We start from the raw sequence: 24,777 nt of genomic DNA, 5'->3' as shown, positions 1-24,777 counted from the left end.
TTATGTCTGTGCTCTTTTAAGAATCTGCAGCCTCACCGGTCCTCTCCATGGTTTCCTGAAGGCCATAGAAGGAAGACAGCGTCTCTGCATTTTCCTGAACATTAACTTTATTGCTTCACTTTCGGTAGCTTCTGATGATGACATGAAGTCACTGGCTGTGTAGAAGGTTGATTTTGTGCAGAATTAGACCAAGTAATTGGAAATACTGAAGGAGCAAATAAATATGATATGGGAGTGTGTTCTGCCCCCATTCTTTGTACTATTATATTATTGTTGAAGAGGCAGGGTCTCACTCTGTTGCCCAGCCTGGAGTACAGCAGTGCAATCTCAGTTCACTGCAGCCTTGACTTCCCAGGCTGAAGCGATCCTCCTGCCTCAGCCTCCTGAGTAGCTGCCACTACAGGCATGTGCCACCATAGCTGGCTAAGCATTTATTTTTGTAGAGATGGGGTCTCACTATGTTGTGCAAGCTGGTTTTGAATTCCTGACCTCAAGCGATCTGTCTACCTGGGCCTCCAAAAGTGCTAAGAGTAACTCTTATTATTTTTATTTTTATTTTTTGTTTGTTTTTTTGAGATGGAGTCTTGATCTGTCACCCAGGCTGGAGTGCAGTGGTACAATCTCAGCGCACTGCAACCACTGCCTCCCATATTTGAGCGATTCTCATACGTCAACCTCCCAAGTAGCTGGGAATACAGGTGTGTACCACCACACTGGGTTAATTTTTATATTTGTAGTAGAGACAGGGTTTCACCATGTTGCCCAGGCTGGTCTTGAACTCCTGACCTCAGGTGATCCACCCGCCTCAGCCTCCCAAAGTGCTGGGATTACAGGCATGAGCCACCACCGTTATTCTTTATTGCAAACTGGTTCATATTCAGATGGCCAGTCTGTATGTTCAATGCTGAGGCCGAGGGTGGAGTGAGGCTCCGTGGTACCTTGACTTACCTATGAGCTAGTCCATCTCCTCCACATTATCACTGTATAAGCCATGATGACTTTTCCCCAGGAATGCACTCGTGGTCACAAGGGGAATGTGCACATGCAGCAAAGAAAGGAAGAGGAGAAATGGCCCATGCTTGTGTCTGAAAGAAGAAAACCTCTTTGAGAATACACAGAATATACAGTACATCAAAGGGACCCCTGCACCCATATGTTCACTCCAGCACTATTCACAAGAGCCAAGGCAGGGGATCACCTTCTGAGGCCATCAGTGGGTGAACACAGAAAGAATAGATGGTGGGCCAGACGCGGTGGCTCATGCCTGTAATCCCAACACTTTGGGAGGCTGAGGCGGGAGGATCACTTGAGGCCAGGAGTTCAAGACCAGCCTGGGCAACACAGTGAAATGCCGCCTCTACCAAAAATAGAAAAATTAGCTGGGCGTGGTGGTTCGAGCCTGTGGTCCCAGCTACTCGGGAGGCTGAGGTGGGAGGATGGCTTGAGCCCAGGAGGTGGAGCTTGCAGTCAGCCCTGATCACTCCACTGCACTCCAGCATGGATGACAGAGCCAGACCCTGCTCAAAAAAAAAAAAAAATATATATATATATATATTTTATATATATACACACTATATATTTTATATACACACATTATTTATATATGTGTGTATATATGTGTATATATGTGTGTGTATATATGTGTGTGTGTGTATATATATGTGTGTGTATATATATATACTGTGTATGTCCACAGTGGAATACCATTCAGCCATAATAAAGACTGGAGGCTGGGCACGGTGGCTCAAGCCTGTAATCCCAGTACTTTTGGAGGCCAAGCCTTGCAGATCAGTTGAGGTCAGGAGTTCAAGACCAGCCTGGAGAATATGGTGAAATGGGGAAACCCCGTCTCTAGTCAAAATAAAAAAATTAACAGGGTGTGGTGGCAGGCGCCTATAATCCTAGCCACTCAAGAGGCAGAGGCACAAGAATTGCTTGAGCCTTGGAGACAGGTTGCGGGGAGCTGTGGTCATGCCACTGCTCTCCAGCATGTGTGACAGAACCAACCCTGTCTCAGAAAAAAAGGGAATATCTGGTGTACGTACGTGATGGAATACTATTCAGCCATCAAAAAGAATGAAATCCTGTCATTTGCAGCAATACAGATGAAACAGGAGGTCACTATGTTAACTAAAATAAGCCAGGCACAGAATGACCAATACTGCATTGTCACTCACATGTGGGAGCTAAGAAGAACTGATCACATGAAGATAGAGAATAGAATGACAGAGACCAGAGGCTGGGAAGGGTGAAGGACAAAGAGAAGTGGTTTAAACAGTACAAACATACAGTAAGCTTAAAGGAATACATTCAATGTCTGGTAGCAGAGTAGGGTGACCAAAGCTAGCAAAATGTATTGTACTCAGGAGATGGACACTGTAAGTATGCTGACTTGCTCACTATTCAGTGTATACACGTAACAAAATTTCACACATACCCCATACATTTGTACAAATTAAAAAGTAAGGGCCAGGCACAGTGGCTCACACTTATAATCCCAGCACTTTGGAAGGCAGAGGTGGGAAGATGGCTTTAGCCCAAGAATTCAAGACCAGCTTGGGCCATATAGTGAGACCTTGTCTCAAAAAAAAAAAAATAAATAAATAAAAATAAGACATTAGAAAAAGGCCAGGCACAGTGGCTCACGTCTGTAATCCTTGCCCTTTGGGAGGCCAAGATGGAAGGATTGTTTGAGCCCTGGAGTTTGAGAGCAGCCTGTGCAACATTTTTTGCATTCATCTCTACAAAGAATGCAAAAAAAAAAAAAAAAGTTTAAAGAAATGTCAATAAAAATGTACAGAATCCAATGGCGTGTATGTCAATGCTACTCAAGCCATCACATGACATCCACTTCGAGACTCTCATATGGGAAACCCAGCCACATGAAAAGGTTGGCTTCTGCAAAGCCGTCTCCTCCGAGGGTTGGTGTCTGAGATCCCAAAGATTATAAGGAGACTCTCAGATGCTCTGAGCAGTTACTGCCTCTTTTTTTAAATTAAACTTTATTTTTATTTTTTTAGGGACAGAGTTTCACTCTGTCACCCAGTCTGAAGCACAGTGGTGTGATCATTGCTTACTGCAGCCTCAACATCCGAGGCTGAAGCGAAACTCCCACCTTAGCCTCCTGAGTAGCTGGCATTTCAGGCACACACCACCATGCCCGGCTAATGATTTTATTTATTGTAGAACCAGTCTTCTCACGTTGCCCAAGCTAGTCTAAAGCACCTGGGGTAAAAGATCCTCCCATCTTGACCTCCCGAAGTGCTGAGATTGAGAGGTGACAGTGTGCCGGCAGTCCTCACAGCCCTCGCTCGCTCTCGGCGTCTCCTCTGCCCGGGCTCCCACTTTGGCGGCACTTGAGGAGCCCTTCAGCCCACCGCGGCACTGTGGGAGCCTCTTTCCGGGCTGGCCAAGGCCGGAGCCGGCTCCCTCAGCCTGCAGGGAGGTGTGTCGGGAGAGGCGCAGCGCTTGCGGACCAGCTAGAGTTATGGGTGGGCGTGGGCTTGGCGGGCCCGCACTCAGAGCAGCCGGCCGGCCCTGCCGGCCCGGGCAGTGAGGGGCTTAGCACCCGGGCCAGCGGCTGCGGAGGGTGTACTGGGTCCCCCAGCAGTGCCAGCCCACCGGTGCTGCGCTTGATTTCTCACCGGGCCTTAGCTGCCTTTCCCCGGGGCAGGGCTTGGGACCTGCAGCCCTCCATTCCTGAGCCTTCCACCCCCTCCATGGGCTCCTGTGCCGCCCGAGCCTCCCTGATGAGCGCCGCCCCCTGCTCCACCTAGCCCAGTCTCATCGACCACCCAGGGGCTGAGGAGTGCACGCGGACCGCCTGGGACTGGCAGGCATCTCCACCTGCACCCCCTGTGCAAGATCCACTGGCTGAAGCCAGCTGGGCTCCTGAGTCTGGTGGGGAGGTGTAGAACCTTTATGCCTAGCTCAGGAATTGTAAATACACCAGTCTGAACTCTGTATCTAGCTCAAGGTTTGTAAATACACCAATCAGCACCCTGTGTCTAGCTTAGGGTTTGTGAATGCACCAATCCACACTCTGTATCTAGCTACTCTGGTGGGGCCCTGGAGAACCTTTGTGTCAACACTCTGTATCTAGCTAATCTGGTGGGGAGTTGGAGAACCTTTGTATCTAGCTCAGGGATTGTAAACGCACCAATCAGCGCCCTGTGAAAACAGACCACTGGACTCTACCCATCAGCAGGATGTGGGTGGGGCCAGATAAGAGAATAAAAGCAGGCTGCCCCAGCCAGCAGTGGCAACCCGCTAGGGTCCGCTTCCATGCTGTGGAAGCTTTGTTCTTTCACTCTTTGCAATAAATCTTGCTACTACTCACTCTTTGGGTCCACACTGCTTTTATGAGCTATAACACTCACAGCAAAGGTCTGCCGCTTCACTCCTGAGCCCAGTGAGACCACGAGACCACCGGGAGGAACGAACAACTCCAGACGCGCCACCTTAAGAGCTGTAACATTCACCGCGAAGGTCTGCAGCTTCACTCCTGAGCCAGGAAGACCACGAACCCACCAGAAGGAAGAAACTCCAAACACATCCGAATATCAGAAGGGACAGACTCCAGACGCGCTGCCTTAAGAGCTGTAACACTCAGCGCGAGGGTGGGCGGCTTCATTCTTGAAGTCAGTGAGACCAAGAACCCACCAACTCCGGACACAGGATGACAGGCATGAGCCATCGCGCCCGGCCTCATCTCCTCTTTAAGATGCGATGGTTGCTTACCTTTCAATATAGGAAACAGCTTCCTTTAGCATAAGACTCGCTGTTTTCTCCAGAACCATGGGTTGCTCCGCGACGTCATGGTTTCTCATCAGGATACAGTTCCAGCGTCGCACAAACCCAAAGGAGGAGTACCAAGAGATAAAACACAAGAAGCTCATGCCGGTGACTGCTCTCGCGGAGACAGAGAAGAAACCGCAGGTCTGGCCGGCAGCCAGGGTGAGAATCCCCAGCGCCAGGAACTGGGTGTAACCCCAGACCTGCGCCCTCAGGGCGGCGTCCACTTCGGGGGGCCTGCCTGGGTCACAGTCGTTTGTGAGCGTGAAGGGCTTGTCGTAGAAATAGTCAAATCCGTGGTTCCGGGGGTGGCGGCAGTGATCCCCGCGGAATGCACAATTCACACCCTGGTGCCATTTTCCTAAAAGAAACGCAGACGTTCAACGGAGACCCGCTTTGAAGCAGCCCTTTCTGCTGCAAAGAACCTCGGAATCATTCCGCCTCGGCAGGAAAAGAAAAGTCTGCGAAGAGCAAAACTGGAAATGGAAAGGCAATGAATGGATTGGATACCTGTGTTTAAATGAACACATTATTTTTTATTTTTATTTTTATTTTTGAGACGGAGTGTCGCTCTGTCGCCCAGGCTGGAGTGCAGTGGCGCCGATCTGGGTTCACTGCAAACTCCGCCTCCCGGGTTCGTGCCATTCTCCTGCCTCAGCGTCCAGGGTAGCTGGGACTGCAGGCGCCCGCCACCACGCCTGGCTAATTTTTTTGTATTTTTAGTAGAAACGGGGTGTTAGCCAGGATGGTCTCGATCTCCTGACTTCATGATCCGCCCGCCTCTGCCTCCCAAAGTGCTGGGATTACAGGCATGAGCCACCGCGCCCGGCCTAAATGAATGCATTCTGATCCGTGAAAGACTAATGAATGTATCCATGTCAGAACCCTTGGCAAGTGATTAAAGGTTTAAGACTTTTGGCGGGGAGCGGTGGCTCACGCCTGTAATCCCAGCACTTTGGGAGGCCGAGGTGGGAGGACACGGAGTCAGGAGATCGAGACCATCCTGGCTAACACGGTGAAACCCCGTCTCTTCTTAATACAATAAAATTAGCTGGGCGTGGTGGCGGGCGCCTGTGGTCCCAGCTACTCGGGAGGCTGAAGCAGGAGAACAGCGTGAGCCCGGGAGGCGGAGCTTACAGTGAGCCGGAGATCATGCCACTGCTTTCCAGCCTGGGCGACAGAGAGAGACTCCACACACACACACACAAAAAATAGTAATAATAAATAAATAAATAAATAAATAAATAAATAAATAAATAAAAGGTTTTACACTTTCCAGAATGTTACTCTTACAGTCTTGCAACCCTAGACCATTCTATTAAATAATTTACAAAATATCATTTACATACATATGTAATACATGTATTTATATTATAGGATATATATTACCTATAATATAGATTTTATATATAACCTATAATATAGATTTTATATGTAATATATTACCTATAATATAGGTTTTATATGTAATATATAACCTATATAACTATAAATATAATGTGATAAATATAAATATTTAAAATGTTATAGTTACATACCTTTCAATATAGGAGTTGCATACCTTTCAAAATATTTATATTTATATATAATGCAAATATAGGTTATATATCATATACATTACAAATACATAGTTACATATTATATGTTATAGCATATTATATATTATACTGAAAAAAGAAAACCTTTATAATGTAAGAATACACAATACATCAAAGGGACCCTATATAAATTTATATATATAAATAAATACAAATATATATTCTATATAACCTATATGAATACAGGTTATATATAATATATATAACCTATGTATATAAAAATATTAATATTTATATATACAAATATATTAATATAAATAAAATGTATTAATTTTTAAATATACATTCATAACATAGATATATATCTGTATAAATATTAATATTTATATATACATAGGTAATATATAAATATATATAACCTATATATACAGGTAAATAGTTTTTTTTTTTTTTTGAGATGGAGTCATGCTGTGTCACTCAGGCTGGAGTTCAGTGGCACGATCTTGGCTCACTGCAACCTCTGCCTCCCAGTTAAGGCAATTCTCCTACCTCAGCCTCCTGAGTAACTGGGATTACAGTCATGCACCACCGTCTCCGGCTAATTTTTTGTATTTTTAGTAGAGATGAGGTTTCTCCATGTTGGTCAGGCTGGTCTTGAACTCCTGACCTCAGGTGATCTGCCTGCCTCAGCCTCCCAAAGTGCTGGGATTACAGGTGTGAGCCACCACGCCTCAACACAGGTAAATATCTTTAAGTAACAGATATATTACCTAAAATTCGTAAGTATACATTACCTATATATTTTATATGTCATATATAATATATACTTACATATTTTATAAGGTAATATATATTATATGTTATATATGAGTAATACATAGTAGTATATAAGTAAATATAAGTATTATAAGTTATATATAAGTATTAAAGTAAAAATAAAGTATATAAATATATATTTAAGTGTATAAAACATAAAGTATATATTATATATTATATTTTATATGTATATAAATATATATGTTACTTAAAAGGTAACCAGTTACTAATGATAGTTGACTCCTGAATAATTCTGAAATGTAGTAGCAGAAACTGGCTCTCTCCACCAACTTGTAATGAAAATGCCCTTATACAATTTTTCCTAAGGCAATAACTGTTAGAACAATATGGTAGAGCTAGAATGTGGGGAAGCCCACACCTCAAATTTCAGGAGAATGTCTGAGAACTGGGATGTCCATGCAACCCTTCTGTCCATCTCACATCCAGACCACTTGCCAACTCAAATTCAGGTACAGAAATAGATGGGAAAGGCTTCAGGGCCTTATTTGCCCCACTTGAAACTAGAGGAGATAAGGCCAGGCATGGTGGCTTTTGCCTGTAATCCTAGCACTTTTGGAGGCCAAGGTGGGAGGATGGCATGAGTCCAGGAGTTTGAGTCCAGCCTGGGCAAGATGGCAAAACCCTGTCTCTACTAAAAATACAAGAATTAGCCAGGCATGGTGGCAGGCACCTGTGGTCCCAGCTACTCAGGAGGCTGAGGTGGGAGGATTGCTTGAGCCTGGGAGGTAGAGGTTTCAGTGAGCCAAGACTGTGACACTGCACTCCAACTCCAGCCTGGGACACCCAGTAAGTAAGACCCTGTCTCCAAAAACAAACAAACAAAAAAACAGTGGAGGAGTTCAAGCTGGTTTCTCCCTACTTCCTCCTGACCATTCCTCACAAACTGTCCTCAGAATCCCTAAAAATGTATCTTTTTCTCAAACCCAGACACACTCCTATTCCCCCTTCTTACGTTTAGGGGAAAAATATGCTTGGATATAGTGAGGAGTGTCTCTGCAACATGAAGAACAGGCTTTCACCAAAACAGACTGAGTGCGTGTACCACAAAATGAAGACTCTTAGAAGAAATGCAAATGTTTACCAAGATGCATGCAATCTTGGTAAACAAAGTAAATCCACTTAAATAGTTAACAAAAGAAAGAAAAATTGGCTGAGTGCAGTGGCTGACACCTGTAATATCAGTTTTGGAGGCTAAGGTGGAAGGCTCTCTTGGGGCCAGGAGTTCAAAACTAGCCTGGGCAACATAGCAAGACCCCCACCTCTACAAAAACAAGAAATAAAATTAGCTGGGCATGGTGGCGCATGCCTGTGGTCCCAGCTAGTTAGGAAGCTGAGGTGAGAGGATCGCCTGAGCCCAGAAGTTTGAGGCTACAGTGAGCTGTGATTTTGCCACTACATTCCTGCCTGGGTGAGAGAGCAAGAACCTGTCTCTAAAAAAAATAAAATAAAGAATAAATCCACCCTCAGAGTAGGAGATACACAGACTTCTACAGTATAAAGCACTGGCCCTGTAACCCCAGCACTTTGGGAGGCCGAGGTGGGTGGATCACTTGAGGTCAGGAGTTCGAGACCAGTCTGGCCAACATGCTGAAACCCTGGCTGTACTAAAAATGCAAAAAAAATAGCTGAGCATGGTGGCACATGCCTGTGGTCCCAGCTACTTGGGAGGCTGAGGTAGGAGAATCACCTGAACCCAGGAGGCAGAGGCTGCAGTAAGCTTCAATCATGCAACTGCACTCCAGTCTAGGGGACAGAGCAAGACTCCATCTCAAAAAAATAAAAATAAAAAATAAATAAAACAAGAAAAAACTTTAAAAAAAATTAAAAACATAAAAATAAAGTGGCAGGAAACTTGAAAAGGAGGAACAATGGTTGTCCTCCTTAAGAAAACCACAGCTTTGGACAAGTTGGGGTGTTGCAGCTCCTGTGAATGGGACAGTGGCTTTGAGTGTGAGAAAAGCACAGAGAGGAAATGGGGACCCTGCACAGAGATCCCACCACCAGGTCGGGGTGGGTGGCCTCACCACTGCGCTCCCACGTTCTCATGTGTGTGACGGGGACAGCACCTCTAAACCCACAGGCTGGGTAAGGAATGAAGGAGGTAACCAGCAGACTGCCTGGTGCTTGGCGGCATAAACCAACATCTCCCTTCTTTCCTCGCTATGCAGAAAGGAGTTTAAGGGGCAGGCCTGAGCTAGTGCCCCTTAGGAAGGCCGGCTTGTAAGATTCCCCATGGCTGGTGTTTGAGATCTGGATTTCCAATGGAGAATTCACATTATTAAAATAATAAGCTGACTGCCTAAGCTATATGCAAAAGCAATGTGTTCATGCTGTCAGGCCTCTGAGCCCAAGCTAAGCCATCATATCCCCTGTGACCTGCATGTATACATCCAGATGGCCTAAAGTAACTGAAGAACCACAAAAGAAGTGAAAATGGCCTGTTCCTGCCTTAACTGATGACATTACCTTGTGAAATTCCTTCTCCTGGCTTATCCTGTCTCAAAGGCTCTCCCACTGAACACCTTGTGACCCTCCCCGCCGCCCCTGCTGCCTGCCAGAAAACAACCCCCTTTGACTGTAATTTTCCACTACCTACTCAAATCTTATAAAATGGCCCCATCCCCATCTCCCTTCGCTGACTCTCTTTTTGGACTCAGCCTGCCTGTACCCAGGTGAAATAAACAGCTTTATTGCTCACACAAAGCCTGTTTGGTGGTCTCTTCACAAGGACATGAGTGAAACATGCTAAACATTTCCTTTGGCTCTGGGAGTCTGGAATTCGGGTTGGTGCCAGGCAGTGAGTGCCTGCAGTACCAGCCCCCAACAGAAACCCCTGGGCGCTGAATCTCCCCGGAGCTTCCCTAATAGACAGCATTCCATGCGTGTTGTTAAAAGTCATTTCTGGAGGAATTGGTGCATCCTGTGTGATCCCACTGTGGGAGTATTCTTGGGAGCTTGTGTCTGGTCTGTCCTGGGCTTCATCCATGTAATTCCCTTCACTGATTTTGCCTTACCTCCTTTGACTGTCATAAATCACCCATGAGCACAACTGTATGCCAAGTCCTCCTAGCAACTTCCTGAACTTAAGGGTGGTCTTGGAGACCCTTGATATGCTGTCTCTGATACAGGGCGGTCTTGGAAACCCCTGACATGCTCTTATAAAGGGTGGTCTTCGAGACTTTTGACATGCTGTCTCTTTTAAAGGGTGCTCTTGGAGACCCCTGACATGGTATCTGTTATAAAGAAGGTGTTGTGTCCCTGCTGGGGCTTGTTGTCTAAAGGAAGGCAGTGTTTGTTAACTCTGGGGGTTTTGAGATGATGAGTCAACATGTAGAGAAAGATAATGTCTGAAGAAGGTCATGATAAATGGGGACACGCTGAAGACTGATAGGTCTAGAGAAGAAAAGAGGGCAATCTCCTAGGATTTGGAATTTAAAAAGAAAAAAACTCATAAAAAGCTGGGAACAATCCAATAGGTATGAGACGGACCAGGCACCAACTTCTTTTTTTTTTTTTTTTTTGAGACGGAGTCTCGCTCTGTCGCCCAGGCTGGAGTGCAGTGGCACAATCTCGGCTCCCTGCAAGCTCTTCCTCGTGGGTTCATGCCATTCTCCTGCCTCAGCCTCCTGAGTACCTGGGACTACAGGCACCCACCACCGTGGCTGGCTAATTTTTTGTCTTTTTTTTAGTAGAGACGGGGTTTCACTGTGTTAGCCAGGATGGTCTCAATATCCTGCCCTCATGATATGCCCGCCGCAGCCTTCCACAGTGCTGGGATTACAGGCATGAGCCACCGCACCCGGTCACCCGGGCACCAACTTCTGATTCAGAGGAGACAGGATTGTTTTCCTTTGAGGGAAAACAGGATTATTTTTATTATTTTATTATTATTATTTTTTGAGACGGAGTCTTGCTCTGTTGCCTAGACTGGAGTGCAGTGGTGCGATCTCAGCTCCCTGAAACCTCTGTCTCCTGGGTTCAAGTGATTCTTCTGCCTCAGCCTCCTGAGTAGATGGGATTACAGGTGTGCGCCACCACGCACAGCTAATTTTTGTATTTTTAGTAGAGACAGGGTTTCACCATGTTGGTCACACTGATATTGAACTCCTGACCTCGTGATCTGCCCACCTCATCCTCCCAAAGTGCTGGGATTACGGGCATGAGCCTCTGCACCCAGACTGGGATCTTTTTTATCACGAATCTTCTCAACCACCATATAATATAAGGCTCCCACATATCCACACTTATGAGGCCAGTTGCATAGCCACGGTGCTGCAAGATTCTTGCAAAAGTGGTTTCGTTCTCAGGGAGCCACCTGAGCCTGCATTCCACTGAAGGGCCCAGTATCCATTGCTGGCGTCCATGCCTGTAGGGCAGGGAAGAGAGTAAGAATTTACTTTCCCTTCTCTAGAGGAGCACTTCTCAACTACGGGGATTTGGTGTCTGAGATCTGGATTTGCGCAGCCGAGCCAAGCTGCTGTTATCTATCATCCATCTATCATGTATGGAGCTATCAATTATCTACCCATCTATCATCTGTCATCTATCTACCTACCTACCTACCTATCACACTATTCTCAAAATAATAAGCATGGCCAATGTCTGGAGATGTTTGTGGTGTCACAACTCAGAAAGAGTGGGGTGTGGTGCTACTCGTATTGGTTGTGTGGAGCCCACGGATGCTGCTCAAGACCCTACATACAGTGCACAGAACGGCCTCACCATAGAGAATTTTCTAGCCCCAAATGTCCATCATGCCAAAACAGAGACACCCTACCTTAGGATGACAGACTCTATGTGGTCTCTCATATGCTATCTATCTGTTTACCTATCACCTATCTATCCCAATATGTATCCATCATCTATCATCTATATCTATCCATCTATGTATCTCTTATATATCATTATCATTACTCATCTAGCTATCAATCAGCTATCATTATCATCTATCACTTCTCTATCATCTATCATTATAATCACCTGTTATCTAGCTGTCTAGCTATCAATCACCTATCATGTCATTATCAATCATTTATCATTATGTATCATCATCATCTATTTATCTATCAATTATCCCTCATCTATCATTATCATCCATCTAGCATGTATCTAGCTATCAATTATCTATCTGTCTGTCTATCTATCTATCTATCTATCTATCTATCTATCTATCTATCTCACAATGCTTCTCAACTTGGGGAAACTTTGCTCTCTCTAAGACACACTTGGTCTTGTGATCAGTCATACTGGCTCCAGAATAAACCTCTTTAAAATATTCAACAGACCTTGGCTTTTCTGTTCACATCCTAATGATCACAACTTTTATGTGTATGCACACAATACAATATTCCTTACATAAATATAGGGAAGAGGATGAATTGCAGATGATCTTTGTACCATTGCCCCTATATCTTCACCATCAGTACTCAACTGTTACAGATGATAGAATGAGTGCACACAGATGTGCCCATTCCTCCATCATCTCCATGACACCAACCTGACCTGAAGGAATGTCTCCCCATGAGGAATGCAGCTCGGCTTGGGGTGCAGAGCAGGGCGGCCGCCAGGTGCTGAGTGAGCCTCACACCTTCCTCTGCAAGCTGGTCAATATTCGGCATTCTGAGCAAAGCACACAAATGTCATTGCTGGAAGGGAGACATGCATTTGGCTTAAGCAGATCCCTGCTCTGAAAGGCACAGGAATAGACTGCGAAGACTTCACTGGATTTCAGAATTAGTTGCATTATGGTCTCCTGTAGAGGCAGATTGACCGCTATCCTAAGTTTGGTGTTGATGTTGAGATGGATGATGTCACACATACACACACACCCACACACAAACACACACACACACAGAGTACATGAGACAACTTATGACAAACATTCTGAGGCTTTCTAGGGAGAGCAGTGCAGACCTTCCAAGCTCATGTGAAATAAGGAAGCAAAGAAAGGAGATTTATGTTTTTAATTGCTGTGAGGGTGTGGGGATTGGATGAGAGTTCCCATGCAAGGGTGGGGGCGTTTATGGTCTGAATCTGCCATCAGCACCAAAGTAGACATTCCCTGTGCTTTCTTATCTGCTTGTCCAGATGGGGAACACAGAGAAAAGAGGCCTAAAAGCTTTCAGCGTCAGATATCAAAAAACAGTGAGGGCCGGGCATGGTGACTCATGCCCATAATCTCAACACTCTGGGAGGCCTAGGCGGGCAGATCACTTGAGGTCAGGAGTTCAAGACCAGCCTAGCCAACATGGTAAAACCCCGTCTCTACTAAAAAAAATACAAAAATTAGTCAGGCAAGATGGTGCACACCTGTAATCCCAGCTACCCGGAAGGCTGAGACAGAAGAATAGCTTGAGCCCAGGAGGCGGGCGTTGCAGTGAGCCGAGATCGCACCAGTGCTCTCCAGGCTTGGTGAAAGAACAAAGTGAGACCCTGTCTCAAAAAAGAAAAAAAAGGAAGCCAAAAGAGGTATCCACATAGAATGGAATCTGGAATTCTCATAGATTCAGCCACTGCAAGGCGTGAGGCACAGTACTGACACTTGCTGCCACAGGGAGGAACCCTGAAAACACTGTGTTCTGTGAAAGCATCCTGACATAAAAGACCACAGGTTATATAATTGCATTTGTATGAAATGTCCCTAACAGGGGAGTCTATAGAGATGGAAAGTACATTAGTGGCTGCCAGACGCGGAGGGTTAGGGTGCTGAGAGGTGGAGGAGTGTTAGCTGGGGCTGCCATAACAAAGTCCTACATACCTGGCCGCTTCAACACCAGATATTGGTCGGGCACAGTGGCTCATGCGTGTCATCCCAGCACTTTGGGGGGCCAAAGTGGGTGGATCACTTGAGGCCAAGAGTTCGAGACCAGCCTTGGCAACATAGTGAAAACCTGCCTCTACAAAAAATACAAGGATGTGGTGGCATGTGTCTGCAGTCTCAGCTACTCATGAGGCTGAGGTGGGAGGATTGCTTGAGACTAGGAGAGGGAGGTTGCAGTGAGCTGTGATCATGCCACTGCATTCCAGCCAACAGAGTGAGACCCTGTCTCAAAAAAACAAAACAAAATAAAACAGAAAAACAAACCCAGTAGACATCTATTCTCTCACATTTCTGGGAGCTGGAAGTCTGAGCTCAAGCATGGGCAGGGCTGGTTCCTCCTGAGGCCACCATCCTGGGCTCGTAGACACCATCTTCTCCCTGTGTCCTCAGGTGGTCATTGCTCTATGTGTGTCTGTGTCCTTATCGCCTTTTCTTATGAGGACCCTAGTCCTATTGGATCAGGGCCCACCCTAGTGACCTCATTTTACCTGAATAACCCCTCTAAAGACTCAGTCTCCAAATAGAGTCACAGTCTGAGGTCCTGGGGGTTAGGACTTCAACGTAGGCATGTAGGGGACACAGATTCGCTCCTAGCTGGAGGTGATGGCTAAGGGGATGCAGAGTTTCTTTGGGGGTATGCAAATGCTCTAACATGGTTTGTGGTGACAGATGCACAGCTCCATGAATAGAATAAAAGTCCCTGAACTGTACACTGTAAACAGATGAACTGCATGTTCTGTGAATTACAACCAGGCTTGCTCAGGGTGTTCGAAAGGGGATCCCTGGACAGGGGGCAGATTGATTGATTGATTGATTTAGAGACAGGGTCTTGCTCTGTGGCCCAGGCTAGAATGCAGTGGCGCAACCTCAGCTCACCATAACCTCCACCTCCCGGGCTCAAGCCATCCTCCACTCTCAGCTTCCTGAGTAGCTGGGACTACAGGCATGCACCACCACGCCTGGCAAATTTTTTGTGTAGTTCATAGAGACAGGGTTTTGCCATGTTGCCCAGGCTGGTCTCAAACTCCTGGGCTCAAGTGATCCACCTTCCTTGGCCTCCCAAGGTGCTGGGATGACATGCGGGAGCCACCCGCCCAGCCCCCACAGGGCAGACTGCTGCAGGTGCTGCATTGTCCTCTACAAAGAAGGGAGGTCCTGCTCTGCGGCAACTGCTCCTGAGGTTGGCAGCTATTGAAAAGCAGGTGCAGCCTGCATTCTGGGGCAGTCCTTCTAAAAGCCCACCAAATGAATAAGGAGGTTTCTCACCTTTTCTCCTGTTGCAGAAAGCATGTGAGCACCACTCAAGCGCTCTGCTGGTAAGGCTGGCATAGAGGCTACTACTCTGTGTTTGCACATGCCACTGCAGTGGGCTGAATGGGGGTCTGCGAACGGATCTGTCCACGTGCTGACCCCCCAAACCTGTGCGTGAGACCTTATTAGTTAGGTACCCTGAGATGGGATCATCCTGGTTTAGAGAGGGCCCCAGATGCAATGACCAGTGTCCTTCTGAGAGACAGAGGAGGAGACACAGACACAGGGGAGAAGGCCACATGGGGATGGAGGCACAAACTGGAGTGATGTGGCCACAAAGCCAGAGATGCCTGGAGCCCCCAGGAGCTGGGAAAGGCAGGAAGGGTCCTCCCCTACAGCCTCTCAGGGAGCTCTGTTGGTGTCTCAATCTCCTCTTTTAGTAATCCATATGAGATTAGGGCTCACCCTAAGGACCTCAGTTTAACTTAATTACCTCTTCAAAGACCCCATCTCTGAATACGGTCACACCCTGAAGTACCGGTGGTTAGGGCTTCAACCTACAAATTTGGAGGAGGCCAGAATTCAGCCCACAACAGACGTTGTTTGCAAACGTAATCAACAGAAGATGAGATCTTTACAGTGGGCAGGCCTTGCTGCAATGGCCGGTGTCCTTATAGGATGAGGAGATTAGGACAGACACAGAGAAGAAGGCCCCATGGAGACGGAGACAGAGACTGGAGTGATGTGGCCACAAGCTCAGGGACACCTGGAGCCCCCAGGAGCTGGGAAAGTCTGGAAGGATCCTCCCATAGGGCCCCCAGAGGGAGCCCGGCCCTGCCCACACCTGGATTTAAGATTTCTGGTCTCCAGACCTGGGAGAACAAATTTCCGTTGTTTTAAGCTACCCATTTTGTGGTAGTAATACATTCACACCCTCACCGCAGTTCCGCAGCGTTGAAAAGGGCCTTTTTACCTGTTGGTAGTTTTTTGTTGAGTTCTGAGGCCCTAAGGAGTTTCCTAATTTCTCCAGGCAGATTTTAAATGCACTATTCCGTCAAACTCACATCACATCATCACCAATAGCAACAACCAACTGTACCTCAGTGTATTGTTCCCATAGCAACTGAGATCCCCAATGCCTAGATCATCTGCCATGATCAGTAGGATATTTGGTTTAAAGGCATTTGCAGTTTTAGGTTCACACGTCTTCAGAAGCAAGCATAAAAACAGTAGCACCGGCAAAGAGTCCCTGGAGAGAAAAGCGAAACACAGAAATGACTATCTACAATTTGGCAAGGGAAGTAGGCATTTCAAGGCGGCTTGCTGGGAAGGTGAAAGTCTTCCTAGTGGAAGACCTTCTTAACTAAATTAAGACATTCATCTTTATGGGAGGTTATTATCTTGGCCTGAATTCCTGCACTTGTGTCCCCAGACCAAACGAGGGTCAGACTGCTATTTCCTGTGACTCAATAGCGAGATGCAGATGTCTGATACCCTAACTTGTATTAACTTTATTGACTCTCTCTTAGCTGAAAAAGCCGGATGGATTCCATTTGGCTCCTTCATTTGCAAGACATTAAGGGCTCCTTACCCACCCCCTTCCTCAAGGACTTAACTTGTGCAAGCTGACACTTAGCACATCAAACAGTGCAATTAACTGATAAGGTAAGGTGGCAAGCTATGTCCACAGTTTCCAGGAATTCACCTGGGTGATAGTACCCTAAGCCCCCGCTTTTGTGTCTGGCAGATAGCACCCAGAGCCCCCGCACCTATCACCTTGTGATGAGTTTAAAGCCCCTGCACCTGGAACTGTTTGTTTTCCTGTAACCATGTGTCTTTTCAACTTTTTTGCCTGTTTTACTTCTTTAAGATTGCTTCAGCTCAATTCCCCCTCCCCTCTCTAAACCACAGTATAAAAGAAAATCTAGCCCCTTCTTCAGGGCTGAGGGAATTTCGAGCGTTAGTCATCTCTCAGTCGCCCGCTAATAAAGGTCTCTTTAATTAGTCTCAAAGTGTGGCGTTTCTCTATAACTCACTTGGTTACAATATTTGGAGACCCCAGCGAGATATCTGCCACCAGGTGAGAGCTGGACTCATTCCAGGCTCCCCCAGATGGTGGACTTATAGGGGAGGCACCACCTGAAGATGTCCCAGGGCCCCATAAGACCCCGTCTTCCGGAGGAGAACGGATCGACCACTGGTGTGTGCCCACAAAATTCAACTTCTGAGTCCTCAGTTTCTGGTCTCAGGAATGTAAGTCAGCTCTGACTCTGGTTTGGTGAGAGGGAAGTGGCCCTGATGAGGGTGTCTCTCTCTTTGACTCTGCCCCCATTCCAGGACACTGGAGGGCAGAGCCTTGGTTTTCTGTTAGGCACCTTTGGTTCTGGTTTGGTGAGCGGGAACTGTCCCTGATGAGGGCATTTCTCTTTGACTCTGTCCATATTCCAGGATGTTGGAGGACAGAGTCCTGGTTTCTGGCAGGCCGGCCTCTCCATTAAGACTAGTCTCTCAGTCTCTCCCCCTCTTTTTTTCTCTCTCTCCCCCTCCCCCTTTTTCTATCTCTTCTCTTTCTCTTGTTCAGGTCTCCTGGAGACCTCTGTTTAGAACGGGAATAAGAAAAATTGTTATAAACTCTGTGTGAATGTGTGCATGAATGTGGAATTCAAAGGCTTGCCCTTGAATCTCTAGTTTGTAGCTCCACGGCGAAAGCTACGGAGTTCGAGTGGGCCCTCACCTGCAGTTCCGTGGCGACCTCATAAGGCTTAAGGCAGCATCGGGCATAGCTGGATCCGAGCCAGGGGTTTATACCAGCCTGCAAATGCTAAGAGGAGCCTAAGTCCCCTCAGGGGGAGTGGCCAGGCGGGCATCTGACTGATCCCATCACGGGATCCCCTCCCCTTTGTTTGTCTATAAAAACTTCCATAATTGTTTATATACCCTAGGGTCTATTGCCTGATTTGTGTCTATTGCCTGTTTTGTGTCTATTGTTGTGTTTGGTGTTTATTGTCCCGTTTAGTGTTTGTGTAAGTTTCATATGTCAGGTCATCAATATTGCCCAAGACGACTGGGTAAGGACTTCTTCAAAGTCCTGAGTACAGATTTTCTAACACAGGAGGTCTCAGGTGTGTGTCTTCAGGTTGCTGGGCCCAGGGGCCAGGCATGCTTCCACCAGTACACAAAAGAAACAGCCTCCTTCCCCACTGGCAGGGGCTCCTGACCCACAGGCGAAGAGTAGGAGGTGACAGTGCCGGACCCCCTCCCCAAGGGGACCCCGCAGGTGCCCGGCTCCTACGCCTTCAGGCATCAAAGCCGCCGACTTCCCCGAGCCCCAGTGCTTCCACACCCAGCTCAGAATGCAGGCACCCAGCCTGCTGTGGTAGCCTTGGCCCTGGGCCAGACTTCTAAGCTAGGCTTGCAGTGCCTGATGGGGCCTGGAGGTGGGGCGGGGGACTGCAGAGTCATCCTGGCAAACCAGCACTGCCCAGCATGGCTCCTCTCAGCCTGAAAGGATCTGAGTGGCCCCTTTTCTCCTCATCCCCATACCTTGCCCTGCACATCTCATTTTCCTGTGTCACAGCAAGTCCAGCGCCTCCAAGACTTAGCTCTGCTCTCCCTCCTCAAACCCTTAAAAGAAAAGGCTGAGTTTGAACTATTTGCCTTTCAGTTGTGGAGACACCAAAGATATTTAGGCTGTAAGTCAAAAGGCAGAGGGAAATCATGTAGGTCCCACCAGCCTTGGACCCACCTCTTGTCCTCTCCCTAAATCTCAAAGCTTAAAAGGACAGAACTCATGTAGCAAGAAGCACTGGCAATAGCTGTTTTCCTGCTTCTTTTAGCCATATTATTTCTGTTCTTCTGATGCTACAACCCCCCAGGTCATGAATTTCTCTGTCAGTGCTGGGTTTATTATCTCTGCTCAAACCTTGTTAAACTGCCCCAGAATAGGATACTCTTCTTCCCGGCCTCAAAAAGATTTGAGCCCTCTCCAATGTATGTTACAAAAATTTTCTCTAGGCTTCTCATAAGATTATGGGGTCTGCCTTAAAAAAGGCAAACTCTGGACACTCTGCGAAGTAGAATGGCCAAATTTTGGAGCTGGGTGGCCCCCAGAAGGGTCACTGAAGCTCGCAGTTGTTCAGGCTGTGTGGCAGGTTGTTGCTGGAACTCCTGGTCACCCAGATCAGTTTCCATACATTGTTAAGTGGCTGAGTTTGATCAGGAGCCCTCCTCCATGGCTCTGCTAATGCATCATTCATAATTCTACCTCTAAGTTCCTTTTGAGCCAGACCTCACTTTTGCCTCAACCCTCAGCTGGCTCGGCTCCTCCTATTCTGCTTCCTTCTGAAGAAGAAGAGAATCTTCTTCACCCAGTTCCACCACCTTATAACCCTCTTGCTCCCTTAGAATCTTCCTTTGTCTCCTCGAGGACGTCCCCTGTGGGCTGTCCGCCTGTTGCCTCTAGATTGCGGCCATGGCGGGAGGAAGTAGCCCTCCTCCTCCCACTGAGAGAGGCACAAGTCCCTTTGGGTGATGAGCGCCCAGCTCCATTCTTAGTTTATGTCCCCTTTTCTACTTCTGAGCTGTATAATGGGAAAGCTTATAAACCCCCCATTTCTGAAAAGCCCCAGGTCTTGACCTCACTGATGGAGTCCATGCTCTGGACCCATCGGCCCACCTGGGATGACTGTCAGCAGCTCCTTTTGACCCTTTTCAACGCTGAAGAGAAGGAATAGATCCAAAGAGAGGCCAGTAAGTATTTCCTCACATCAGCCAATAGGCCAGAAGTGGAAGCTAGAGGCCTCCTTACGGAAGTTTTTCCTTCTACCCGGCCTAATTAGGACCGAAACTCCTCAGGTGGGAAGAGATCTTTAGACGATTTTCACCGGTATCTCCTTGTGGGTATCAAGTGAGCCGCTTGGAAACCCGTAAACTTGTCTAAGACGACTGAAGTTGTCTAGGGGCCTGATGAGTCACTGAACGTTTTAGAATGCCTCCAGGAGGCCTATCAGACTTACACCCTTTCTGACCCGGAGTCTCCTGAAAATAGCTGTGCTCTTAATTTAGCATTTGTGGCTCAGGCAGCCCCTAATATTAAAAGAAAGCTACAAAAACTGGAAGGATTTGCTGGGATGAATATCAGTCAATTTTTAGAAATAGCCCAAAAAGTTTTTGACAATCAAGAGTTTAAAAAGCAAAAACAGGTAGCTGAGGCAGCTGACAAGGCTGCTGACAAAGCATCAGAAAGACAAGTGAAAATCTTAGTGGCAGCCATCCAGGAAGCCAGAAAGGAAAGGCCCCCATCACAGAACACTAGCCAGGGGACCCTGGGTCCATGCTAGAAAAGCCAGAAAAGTGACCAGGGTTCCCTTCAAAGAAAAACCAATGTGCTTATTGCAAGCAGATAGGAAACTGGAAAAAGGAATGCCCATTAACACCAGAGGAAAAACCAGAAGACAAAAAAGTCCTCACCCTCCCTGCTGCGGAGGAATCTGATGATTGATGGGACCAGGGCTCCTTTACACTTGGCCCTTGGGAGCCCATGGTGACCGCCATAGTAGGGCGCCAGCCTGTACACTTCCTAACTGACACCAGGTTGGAACACTCAGTACTGCAGATGCCCCTAGGCAGTGTCTGTAATAGGAAAGTGGTTGTACAGGGGGCTACTGGAGTTATTCAGGAATATCCTGTCACCCAGTCATAAGAGGTGAGTTTGGGACAGAAAAGAGCAACTCACTCATTCCTCTTGGTCCCAGAGTGTCCTTTTCCCCTCCTAGGATGAGACCTGTTCCACAAGCTGTAGGCATCTATTTCCTTCTCGGCCCAACAAGCTCACCTCATGTTAGGGGACACAATGCCCCCTATTGCTCAGCTCCTGTTAACCACCCCTCTGTCAGAAGAATATCTGTTAGTTTCACCTCCAAAACCACCAGAAAATAAAACTAATCCTCTCCTACTGGAATTACAGACTCTCTTTACTTGAGTCTGGGCTGAGCCCATCCCCCCAGGACAGGCTAAGCACCATCCACCAGTGGTAGTAGAACTCCTGGCCACCGCCTTGCCAGTCCAGGTGAAGCAATAGTCTGTGAGTCAGCAGGCTAGGGAGAGAATCAACCCCCATATTCAGCAACTGTTACAAACTGGCATACTCACACTATTGTCAGTCCATCTGGAATACTCCATTTTTTTCCGGTCGAAAAACCCAGAACAAATGATTACTGGCCTGTACAGGACTTAACGAAAGTTTACAGACATATAGTCACTGTCCACCCAACTGTCCCTAACCCTTATACTTTACTCAGACTGCTTCCACCAGAACACACAATTTGCACTGTCCTTGACTTAAAAGATGCTTTCTTTGCTATTCCTCTGGCCCCCAAAAGCCAACCTATCTTTGCTTTTTAATGGACAGATCCTGGCTCAGGAAACACCACCCAATTGACCTGGACTCAGTTACCTCAAGGTTTTAAACATTCCCCCACCCTTTTTAAGGAAGCCCTCCAACAGGATCTTATACCATTTCAAGCCAGAACCCTAATTGTACTCTTCTTCAGTACACAGATGACCTTTTATTAGGTACTGAAACTACTGACAGTTGCCTGCAACATACTAAGGACCTATTTTACCTCCTTCAGGAACTCAGGTATCAAGTCTCAGCCAAAAAGTCCCAGCTTTGTCTTCCCAGAGTCTCCTACCTAGGGTATGAGATAAATAGACGAAAAAGGGCACTTATCAGTGCTTGTAAGGAAGCCATCCCACAAATCCCCACTCCCACCAAGAGACAGGTACGTGAATTCCTGGGGGCCATAAGATACTGTCACCTGTGGATATTAAGGTTCGCAGAGATTGCCAAGCCGCTGTACACCGCTACTGGAAGGAATGGCCCACTAGTATGGACTGACACCAAAGAACAGGCTTTCGAAAACCTGAAAAAGGCATTAACTGAGGTCCGCACTGTAGCCCTCCCTAATATCTCAAAACCATTTCACCTTTTATTCATGAAAGCCAGGGAGTTGCTAAGGGGGTGCTCACTCAGACTTTAGGACCCTGGAGACGCCCAGTAGCGTATTTGTCTAAGAGACTGGACCCTGTGGCCGCTGGATGGCCAACTTGTCTGTGAGCCGTAGTGGCAACAGCAAGCCTAGTCCAGGAGGCTAATAAATTGACTCTGGGCCAAAACTTAACCCTCATGGCTCCTCACGCCATAGAGATTTTGCTACCAAGCGCTTCTGGCAAATGGATGTCAAATGCTCGCATCCTGAAGTATCAGAGTTTACTGTTAGATCAGCCTCTTTTGACTTTCTCTCCCATAAGGTGTTTAAATCCAGCTACTTTCCTCCCTGATCCAAACTTCACTACAACTGTCCATGACTGCCAGGAACTGTTAGAAACTAGGGAAACTGGCTGACCTGATCTCCAAGAAGTGCCCCTAAAGAAGGCAGATGCCAGCGTGTTTATAAATGGTAGCTGCTTCCTCGAACAGGGAGTACAAAAGATTGGTGCAGCCTTTACTACGGAGACAGATGTGCTGTGGTCCCAGGTGTTGCCAGCAGGTACCTTGGCACAGAAGGCTGAATTGATTGCCCTCACTCAGGCTGTCTGATGGGTTAAGGACAAATGTATTAATATTTATACTGACAGCAGGTATGCTTTTGCTACTGTACATGTACATGGAGCCTTCTATCAAGAATGCAGGCTACTTACTTCAGCAGGAAAGATTGTCAAAAACAAAGAAGAAATTTTAGCCCTGCTTGAAGCTGTTTGACTTCTTCAGCAGGTGGCTGTAATTCACTGCAAAGGACATCAAAAGGAAGACTTGGCCATTGCCCATGGGAACCAAAGAGCAGATTCTGTAACTCGAAAGGCAGTATGGCTCCCTGTCGTGCCTTTAACCCTGCTGTCCGCTGTGTCCTTTCCGCAACCTAACTTGGCAGCCCCTGAAAAAAAAGAAACAAGCTTCAGATCTTCAGGCCAATAAAAATCAGGAAGGTTGGTGGATTCTTCCTGATTCCAGAATCTTCATACCCCGAGCTCTCAAGGAAACTTTAATCAGTCGTCTTCATTCTACCACCCATTTAAGAGGAGTAAAACTGGCCCAGCTCCTAAGGAGCCATTTCAAGATCCCTCGCCTTCAGAACTCTGCAAACCAAGCAGGTCTGTGGTGTATGGCTTGTGCTCAAGTAAATGCCAAGCAAGGTCCTAAACCCATCTCAGGGCACTGCCTCCGGGGAAACTCGCCAGGAAAAAGGTAGGAAATTGACTTTACAGAAATAAAACCACACTGGACTAAGTAGAAATACCTTTTGGTACTAGCAGACACATTTTCTGGATGGACTGAGGCATTTGCCCCCAAAAACGAGACTGCCACCACAGTAGCTAGGTTTTTACTCGATGAAATCATCCTTTGATATAGGCTGCCTGCTGCCATAAGGTCTGATAATAGACCAGCCTTCACCTTGTCCATACCTCAGTCAGTCAGTAAGAACTCAGAGCTCTGCACAGGTAGAACGCATAAACCACACCCTAAAAATACTCTTACAAAGTTAATCTTAAAGACTGGTGAATATTAGGTAAGGCTCCTTCTTTAGTCCTTCTTAAAGTAAGATGAACTTCCTACCAGGCTAGGTTTTCACCTTTTAAAATCATATATAAGAGGGTTCCGCCCATCTTGCCTAAGCTAAAAGATACCCATTTAGCAGAAATCTCACAAGCTAATTTATTACATTACCTACAGTCTCTTCAAAAGGTGCGAGATATCATCCAGCCACTTGGACTGAGAGCTCATCCCAATCCAGTTCCTGATCAGATGGGGCCCTGCCACTCGTTCCAGCCAGGTGACCTGGTGTTTGTTAAAAAGTTCCAGAAAGAAGGACTCCTGCTTAGAAAAGACCTCATACTGTCATCCTTACCACCCCAATGGCTCTAAAAGTAGAAAGGAATGCTTACATTCATGACACCCCCTAGTACAAAGCATGTTTAACTGTAATCTATGACTAACTACCCTAATTACTGGATTGGCAGAACCCTTTTTCTCCTTCTCTTGTTTAGTCTTCCAACCATTATATAATAAAATTAGTTTCTTAAATCTGTAAAACAACGCATAGCTTCTGTCAAACTTACGTATCTTAAAACCCAATGTAACTAACCCCCTTGTTATAACCGAGGAATCCCCTCAGTCGCCTCCTATCCCTGGGCTCTGATATCTGGCGTCTTTCCCAGGCACAGAAGGCGCCTCCAGCTACATTCTGGGGACTACAGGGTGCCGGACATAACCACGCCCTTTACAGGGACCCTTCGTGCTCGCGACCCCCTTCCCAGGCCCTCACCCCAAGCCTTAGTGTGGGCCGCATCCCAGGGTCCCTGGCACCTGGCGGCGGGCGGGTGCGTCCACTCAAGCTGGCTGATCGCATGGCCCATCGCTGGCCCAGAGCGAGGGACCTTTGCCTTGCGCACTCTGCGCAGGGCTCCGCTAGTGCCAAGGTGATCCCTCTCAGCTACGGGATCTAGGGTGTACGCCTGCCCCTCCTTCATCCGCCTCAT

The 24,777-nt window shown here is 47.0% G+C and overlaps 1 pseudogene; it reads right to left on the bottom strand.

Moving 5' to 3' along the window:
- Positions 1-24,777, bottom strand: LOC107966568 (arylsulfatase D-like; annotated as a pseudogene).

Source organism: Pan troglodytes, chromosome Y (assembly GCF_028858775.2).
Source record: "Pan troglodytes isolate AG18354 chromosome Y, NHGRI_mPanTro3-v2.0_pri, whole genome shotgun sequence".
Taxonomy (NCBI): Eukaryota; Metazoa; Chordata; class Mammalia; order Primates; family Hominidae; genus Pan; species Pan troglodytes.
The sequence above is the reverse complement of the archived record's forward strand: the minus strand, read 5'-3'. Positions and strand labels throughout refer to the sequence as shown.